The sequence below is a fragment of the Corvus brachyrhynchos genome, unplaced genomic scaffold, assembly GCF_000691975.1.
Source record: "Corvus brachyrhynchos isolate BGI_N302 unplaced genomic scaffold, ASM69197v1 scaffold209, whole genome shotgun sequence".
Lineage (NCBI taxonomy): Eukaryota > Metazoa > Chordata > Aves > Passeriformes > Corvidae > Corvus > Corvus brachyrhynchos.
Window position 1 is genome coordinate 831,704 of NW_008246056.1, and position 8,469 is coordinate 840,172.

The 8,469-nt window shown below is 44.4% G+C and overlaps 1 long non-coding RNA gene across 3 annotated transcripts in view; it reads right to left on the reverse strand.

Annotated features, from left to right (window-relative positions):
- Positions 1-829: 829 nt before the first annotated feature.
- Positions 830-8,469, reverse strand: part of LOC108449525 — a 14,204-nt gene continuing 6,564 nt past the window's right edge. For 2 of the 3 annotated variants that reach the window (XR_001865689.1, XR_001865688.1), the window contains 2 exons: positions 3,901-4,166; positions 1,216-2,989 (listed from right to left, as the gene is read on the reverse strand). This is a non-coding gene — a long non-coding RNA (uncharacterized LOC108449525). Of the gene's footprint in view, positions 967-1,215; positions 2,990-3,900; positions 4,167-8,469 lie in introns of those variants that run through there. The other variant, XR_001865690.1, reaches the window with a different exon arrangement.

Consider the following 8,469-nt stretch of genomic DNA (forward strand, 5'->3'; position numbering starts at 1 on the left):
AATTTCTATAAAAAGAAAATTTGCTTGGTTCAGAGAAGTCCAGTTCATGCAGTATGTATTGCAGCCACAGAGGCAGTCCTTTCCTTTAAAATCTTAATTTCAAGCTACCAAACCTGCTCTCCACTGGGATTATTCTGAACACAGCTGTGACAGTATGCAGGACTTGGCTAGCCAGCCACTGACTTTTACCTCTGGGTGCTTTCTTGATCTCCTATAACTCACTGCTGATGATATTATTTTGCCTTTTTTGATTATCTTCAGGAGTGTGGGTGCGTATTAGCTGTTAAAAAGCAATTTACATACCTTGGCTGCACTCAGCCAAGAAGCAGCCGCAGAACCCAACCCAATAAATCACAACAAGGGGAAAACAAAGAGGAGGTGCAGAGTGAGGGACACACAGTTTCAGCCCAGAGGAAGGGGAGATGAGTGTTTCCAGCAGTTTCCAAGAAACAGTGCTCCCTTATTCAAACTCTGTTGCAGTTCTGCTCTGGTGTATGTAGTTTTGGTTATCTGACCACCTCTCATCAGTAGTTTCTTCTGGAACCATAAGAAACCACATAGAACATCTTGCTAAGATGGCAGAAACTCTTTGATTGCTTTTTAGAAGGGTTTGTCGCAGGTTTAGCAGGATGGATTTACCTGGTGGATTACAAGAAGAGAGTGAGAAAGGGCAAGGCAGCCCTGCTTCAGATCAGCTGCAGTCACTGTGTTAGCTCAGCTACAACCTGAGCCCACAGCACACTCAAAACGAATGACACTCAGTATTCACCCTTTCATGCTGAGGGGAATGTTGGCTCTGGAACTGTATGGTGATAACACAGATAAGATATCTGGCTGCTGGGAGTTTTATTAGAAGCATCCATCTGATGGGATAATCCCAAACTCAAGCAGCTCTCCCCAGGGTCAGAAGCCACAACTATGCTCAGCCCATACAGAAGAACCACAGGTTTCCTCCACAACAGCTTCCTGTAAAAGTCACACATTTGTCAATACAAAAATCTGCTGGATACTGGAAACAGGGAATGTGGAGAAAGTATGAAATGGAACATAATTTAAAACAAATAACACAGGGACTAACACCAAGCGTACTATTGGCTTTTATATACAGCTGAGTGAAACCCACTGGAGTTTTCCTGTTTAAAAGAAGCTGCCACATAATTTTGAAATTGTTACCCCAGTGCCACATATTTGAGGAATGTGAGAAGAGACTTTGCCTCTATTTTGGCACAGATCACATGTGAGTTTACTTAAAACGCAAATTCAAACACAGAAATGGACCAGATTAAATACAAAGGGAAAATGACAAATAACTTAAGCCCAAATATTATTTAAGGGCAACCAGAGATAAGAAAACAGAAAGTGAGAGACAGGTACCCAATTAATAAAATGTTTCCTTGAAATGCTGTGAGCTGTATAACAGAACTCTTTCAGAGGAGTATTAGAAACAAAGCAGAAGCCAGTTGGAAACAGCAAGTGATGTTGTCTTGCCTGCTTTACTTTCACTGAGCAAAAGAGCAGAGAGTAAACAAAAAGTTCAGGGAGAAAATGCAAAGGTTAGTTCAAAATCCTTTTAGCTTTAAAATTTCAGCAACACATTGGCCTGAAGCTTTAACTCTCTCTGTGTCTCTCTGAGTGGTGCAAAATTCTGTCTCTATTTGCATCAGTGCTTTGTGGGTTGTTCTGACGCTTTGCTCAGCATGCACTTGCCTTTCTAACAAGCCAGGGCAGCCAGAGGATGCACTCTTTGGTAATATTAAAAGAGCAGAAAACCACTCCAGAAACACGTGGCAGGGATGAGTAAGCAAAGCCTTCCTGGTCGTTGATCTGTGATACACTCAGCAACTCCAGCAGAGGAAATATTTATCTTAGAAAGGTGCACAGCTTCCGTTAGGTTTTCACTCCAGCACTAAAACCTGGTGCTGAAAGCTTTCATGATCAGATGATTTTATTTCTTTCTTCCTTTGAGTCACAGCAGTGCCTTTTGCTATGTGCTGTACCTGCTTAAGCAAACAGCCAGTGCTATTTGGTGAACTTCGGGGCCAGGCAGGAAATTTCTCACAATGGTGCAGTGACAGAGCAAAACGCTCACCTCCCCTGCAAGTTAGCAACATAGATAAATAGCAGAGCAGATTGGCTGGGTCACAGGTAGGAGACCTCCCCTCCTCCAATAAAAGCTGCCTTCCGAGGCTGGGTCCCTGGAATCCTAACAGTGCTGTTAGGCCAAGAGCAGAGATCCTCATGCCTGTGGTATTTGCTCAGAGGGCATGACCACTTTGGGCAAGTCTTTCATGTGAGTCAGCTTTAGCTGATCCATGGGAAAATTCCTTTGTGTTGTCAGGCAGGGTTTGGTCAGAGTTTCAAAGGATAATCTGACTGAAAGGAAAATACATCTAAATTTTAGCATATTTTGGTCAGGTCTTTGACTAAACGTGATGCAAAGCAAAGGATGCTCAATTTTCTTTGCAGGTCACTTGTAATGAGGAAAGCCCTCTATAAGGAACATGCAGAAATACTCCACCCTATCCCTGGATTCTACGTCATCTCTGACTGCACCAAATGTCATATGTGCAAATACTGATTAAATAGATTCAGGTGAAAAGTGTAAGTTCCAGTAATGATGCCTGGAGAAAGTAAATAGCTAATCCTGCAAACATTTATTCATTTGGTTACCCTGTGTCTTGTCAGGTTCTTCAGTCGCTCAAGAAGGAGCAGCAGGGTCAGGGCAAAAGCAGGGCAGAGCATCTTCCAGCCCCCTTCTGTGTCTCTGCATGAGGAGCATCCAGAAACCTCCACTCCCCCATTGCTGTGGAAGAGCTGATTATTCAGAACTGAACAGGGGCACTGGAAATCTTTGTGTCATTTCATTACCACATGGCTGTGACAGTCAGGCCTCTGTCAGTTGAATCCACTGCCAATAATGTGCAGCATTAATGAGATAGCAGAATGCAGGTCTGCCTTCTTCCAAAGCCTTCCTGTACCTGAAGAGATTCTGCAAGAAAGGTGGGGAGAGACATTTTGCATGGGCATGTAGTGACAGGACAGGGTGTAATGGATTTAAACTGACAGCGAATAGGTTTAGATTGGATATGAGGAAGAAATTGTTCCCTGTGAGGGTGCTGAGGCCCTGGCACAGGTTGCCCAGAGAAGCTGTGGCTGCCCCATCCCTGGAAGTGTTCCAGGCCAGGTTGGATGGGGCTCTGAGCAGCCTGGGATAGTGGAAGGTGTCCCTGCCCGTGGCAGGGGTTGGAACTGGATGATCTTTAAGGTCCTTTCCAACCCAATGCATGATTCTGTGATTCCATAACACACACACCCCTTGTCTGTCCTTGGTGTCCCACTGCCATGTAAACAACTGATGGTGTCTGTAGGATGGTGAACATGTCCTGGGCTTTCAGAGCCATGCTGCACTGTACCTGCAACATGGCTGAATTCTCCTCTGGTTCAGGTATTGCTTCCCTAAAAAAGCCAATTTCCATGATGCCTCAAAGACAAGTTCAGTGACTAAAAGGAGTTCATATGTTGGCTAGCAAGAAATCCTGCTCTTTTGGCCCACAGAACTTGAGGACAGCTGCAGAGAATGAAGAGCTTGCAGACTGGATCCACGGACACAGTAGTTTAGTCACAGACCCCTGTCTGATGTAAATTCTCATAGCCTTTTGCCTTCAGTGGGTGAAACTGTTGTTCTACACCAGCTGAGAAGGGCAATACAGTGCATTGTAATCACTCAGCCATCAGGCATGCCAAGAAAGAAGTTGCTAATCACACTTTTGTTTTTTTCCAGTGTAAGTTGCCAGTCCTTTTCTTATGAAGATAACCTTCAAAATGCCTTCAACCTCACTGCTGCTGAAAGTCTGTCAAGGTGAGCTCTCTGACAGAAATCAGATTAGTCCCTCCTCTTACCTTTAATTACAGCAGGCTGTGAATCTTCAGAAAGTGTAAACACAAGATCCACTGGAATTACAGTCCAGCCCCAGCATCCTCATGAAGCGAAGGATCTGGGTGCTGCTCTGAAGATGTGTCACAGGTGAGGTGAACCCTGTGCGAAGATTTCTGGTGGCCTGCAAATGCAGAGAGAGTAGAGATCCCACTAGATGTCCCTCTGCCCCTTTATGCTCTTGCGGAGCGTTGGCATTATGAACTGTCCCAGCTGTGCTCAGGTGCTGGACCTGGAAAACGGGATGGATAGGTCCCTGTTACACGGAACTTAAGGAAGAAGCAATGCATAAACAGCTGGGAGACACTTGGATACTGCAGCAATGGAATTCATAAACATTCCAGAATGTGCCTGATGTCTGATGGCTGCCCTTGAAAATAACTACATATTACTCAATTCTGCCACACTTTTTGCTCACAAGAGTCTTACAAAGAAGGAGGAGGAGCCTCTGGTCCTGTAGAGGATGTCCTGATGGGCACTGGAACTCTCCATATGATGCAGCCCTTCTGGGGATACATGCTGACTATAAAGGCTTCAGTGACTGCTGATATTTTCACCATTTAACAAAGGTTTTATGAAAATCTGTTCCAACTTCTTGGCTGTTTATAAAGAATTTCTTTTGGCTACAATTTGCATATTTGATGTCCCCACAGATGTTTGCAAAGGCCTTATGAGAGTGTGTGTGTGTGTGTATGTTACTTGCTACAACATGAAGAACTTGAAAAGTAAATACAGTGAGAAATATCAGTACATAACATTCCTCAACACAAGTCGCTGGAAAATTGTTTGGAGGTTGTATGTCATGTACACAGAGGTGTCCACAGGTGTTCCCTGGAAACTCGATTGAAAGTCCTTGTTTTACAAAGGCTCCTGTACAACCAGTCTCAAGTCCCATGTGCTCAGAACCTCACAGCTGCATGAGGCCAATCAGGATATTTCTTTCAGTACCAAATTTTAGAAGATGACTGAATCAGTCCCAAAGTGCACAGGCATCTAAACCCCATTGAAAATATTGACAATTAGACACTTAACCACTCTAAAGAGTTGGGAGTTTGGATATTGTATTGTATTGTATTGAAGGGGGCATAATATTCACATTCACAAACACTAAATTACAAATGACAGCTGACATGGTTTTACCCTAGAATTGGGAATAAATTAATTTGCAAACCAGCATGGGCAAAACCCCCAAACTAATAAATGATGTTTAAATCAGATACAGTTATAGAACCAGGGTGAGGGAAGGGATTGTGTCCCTCTGCCCCGCTCTGCTGAGACCCCCCCTGCAGGGCTGCATCCAGCCCTGGGCCCAGCGCAGGAAGGACAGGGAGCTGCTGGAGCCAGTCCAGAGCAGGGACACCAAGGGGAGCAGAGGGATGGAGCAGCTCTGCTGGGAGGAAAGGCTGAGGGAACTGGGATTGTTCAGCCTGGAGAAGGGAAGGCTTTGGGGTGACCTCACTGTGGCCTTGCAGTGCCTGAAGGGAGCCCACAGGAAAGATGGAGAGAGACTCTTGGCAAGGGCCTGGAGTGACAGGACAAGGGGCAATGGCTTCACACTGACAGAGAGCAGGTTTAGATTGGATATGAGGAAGAAATTCTTGGCTGAGAGGGTGGTGGGACCCTGGCACAGGTTGCCCAGAGAAGCAACCATCTTTTCAATGTGATGCAGGCTTTAGACAAGATGTTTTCTGTGATAATTATTGCTTACTTACTTAATTATCAAAGGGACCCATTTCTTCCTGGCAATTTTAAATCACCTGCTGTGCTTTCAATACCTGTTGAAAAGTATTTGGAAGTGACCACAGTATCATTATGGAAACATAGTAACTTGGTTACTAATACTGCAAACAAGGCTGTGTTAAATGTACTGTTCATCTGGGGAAGAGGAGACTGAGGTCAGAGCTCACAGCCGTTCTGCAGCTTCCTCACCTGGGGAAGGGGAGGGGCAGGCCCTGATCTCTGCTCTGTGTGACCAGGGACAGGACCTGAGGGAACGGCTGGAGCTGTGTCAGGGGAGGGTTAGGCTGGATATCAGGAAAAGGTTCTTCCCCCAGAGGGTGGTGGGGCACTGAACAGGCTCCCCCAGGAATGGTCACAGCCCCCAGGCTGCCAGAGCTCCAGGAGTGTTTGGACAGTGCTCTTGGGGATTCACAGGGTGGGATTGTTGGGTGTCCTGAGCAGGGCCAGGAGCTGGACTCGATGATCCTTGTGTGTCCCTTCCAACTCAGAATATTCTACAATTCTACAATTCCACATTTCATCTCTGACACGTAATAATTTCTGTGTGACACTTGTCAGCCTTAGAAACTCTTATTAGTACACTAAATCAGGTAACCCAAGCCACTCTCACAAGTATTCTCAGTGTAATTAAAGCTAACGAGTGTTTATAGGTACATGCTTACTAGTACTTTTGATACCAGGGCTAAGAATTTGCATATGAGATAGAATCCAGTACTCAAGTTTAGGCCTGTAGAGCACATGACTTTTGCCTTTAGTTTTGAAAGTAGGGATTGCTTTCTGGGGTACCGGGATTATTTGCACAGAGGGTTTCTTGAAACTTAAAAAAGCCACCTGTCTGCCCAGCTTCTTTTTGAGACACTGTTTACACACAGAACTGCCCAAGGGTTTTGCTACAAGGCAGAGCCTTGGGTTCCTGGACCCAGTAATGAAAATGAGACCTGGGAGGCAGGGCAGGTAGCTGGCAGGGCAAGGAATCACAGGGTAGGGAAAAGGGCACCATCCCAGCATCTCTGAAGGAGGCAGAGGAGAAAGAAGCAATGGGATCAGGAGTCTCCATTGCTGAAGAGCTGTAGACAGAGTCCTGAGCTTGCCATGCAGCTTTTGGCACAGCTTTCTATTCCTCAAAAACTCCACAGAACAGCCATATCCAGCCATCATAGTATCTGATTACTGAGCACTGTGCCTTCTGTAAGGTCCCTGACCTCACAAGAGCATGTCTTTGCAAACAGAGGCCATTACACTTGAGAAGAAGAACATAGAGAAGAAGACAAACTTCTGGCACTAATAAAGAGCTTTCTGGAAATCTGGAGCATTTTTCTTTCCCCCTTGCTTTTCACTTAGGTCACAGCTTGGGCTTTTCTAGCAATGGCTGGGAGCCAAATTCCGTAAAACTGCTAGAAAGGCAGTTCTCATACTATTTACAGCATAACTGGAAGCCAGAAGTAGCAGATATCTCATGAGTAAGCTCATTCTCATGAGATTTCTGGTCCAACTTTGCACAATGGGGGAGATAGAAGTGTTATGGCAGGACCATCTTAAGCTCCGTACAAATATTACACGCCCAAACTGGTGCATTGCTTTAAACTGAACTATTTTAATCAAAGGTGTGCCAGCACCCCAGAAACAGAATAAGGGAGTTCCCTAATGACACGTTTATCTCATATTCTGGCAGTGAAAGCTTTTCAAAGCCTCTTGTCTGTGTGCTGCACAAAGATGGGGCCAGGAAACAAGATGTTTACTTGCTGGTTTTGGTGGGGCTGTTCTTTTTCAGGAGCTAGGAGATGTGGTTTTGATTTCTCCCACTTTTTCCCAAACAGACCTTTTCCTTTCTCGAGATGAATCGTTAATTATTGGGGTATGAGGAAAAAGAAGACGCGCCCCAGAAAGGTCAGGCTATTGGGCTTCTGAGGATCCTTCTCAGTGGTGACATGAGTTGGGGTGAGAAGCTTCAGGATGTGGGCATTTGCTGCACGTCTCCTACTGTAAAAACTCCAGTGCCAAGGGAACTTCAACCAAGCAATGCACCTGGAGTGTTCAGGTGCACTAGCAATAAGTATTACAGCGCCTCAGGGTGCCTAGTGTTGGACTTGAGGACCAAATAAATGCATTTTATGGGTTTGGACCAATGTGCTCTTCCCTCTTCTAGTTTCTGGATTTGCAGATTGGTGTCCTCATTTAGTTTCAATTTATTGTCAGGTAGCAAAAGTGAAAACCACACAATTATTCTGGGTGAACTTCCAGTCTAAATTATCACTTCCTTTAATATGAAGACACAAGAAAAACCTAAATTCATAGGAGCATCTTCTTGCTAAGCAGCTATTTATTTGATGATTCAACAACACTTGAGGTTCTCATGTCAAACTTTAAAGCAATTTGAAATGATGATTTATGAACTAAAATGGTATGGAAACCATATGTCAAGAGAGACAGGGAGCTTCATGGGCCTTCCTCAACAGCAGCAGCAGGACTTTAATTTATTTCAGTGTGTTTAGACTTTAGATTTAGCTTTTAAATTGGACTCAATGAAGAGTCCTTTTCTGTTACTGTTTCTGATAGAAAGGAAGATCTGTTCCTATGCATACTAGAGGCAAGGCCAAAATTTTTTTTTTAATATATATTTAAGAGCAGGACCAAACCACTATTTATTTATACACCAATTAAGAAGTTCCATCCTTCCAGCTGGGAAAATGCTGTCAGACCAAATTTGTTACGTACTGTACATTTTATTTTTGGAGCACGGAGCTAACAGTAAGTTGAGAGATTTTTTTCCCAGCAGAAAAGATATAGTGAATGTT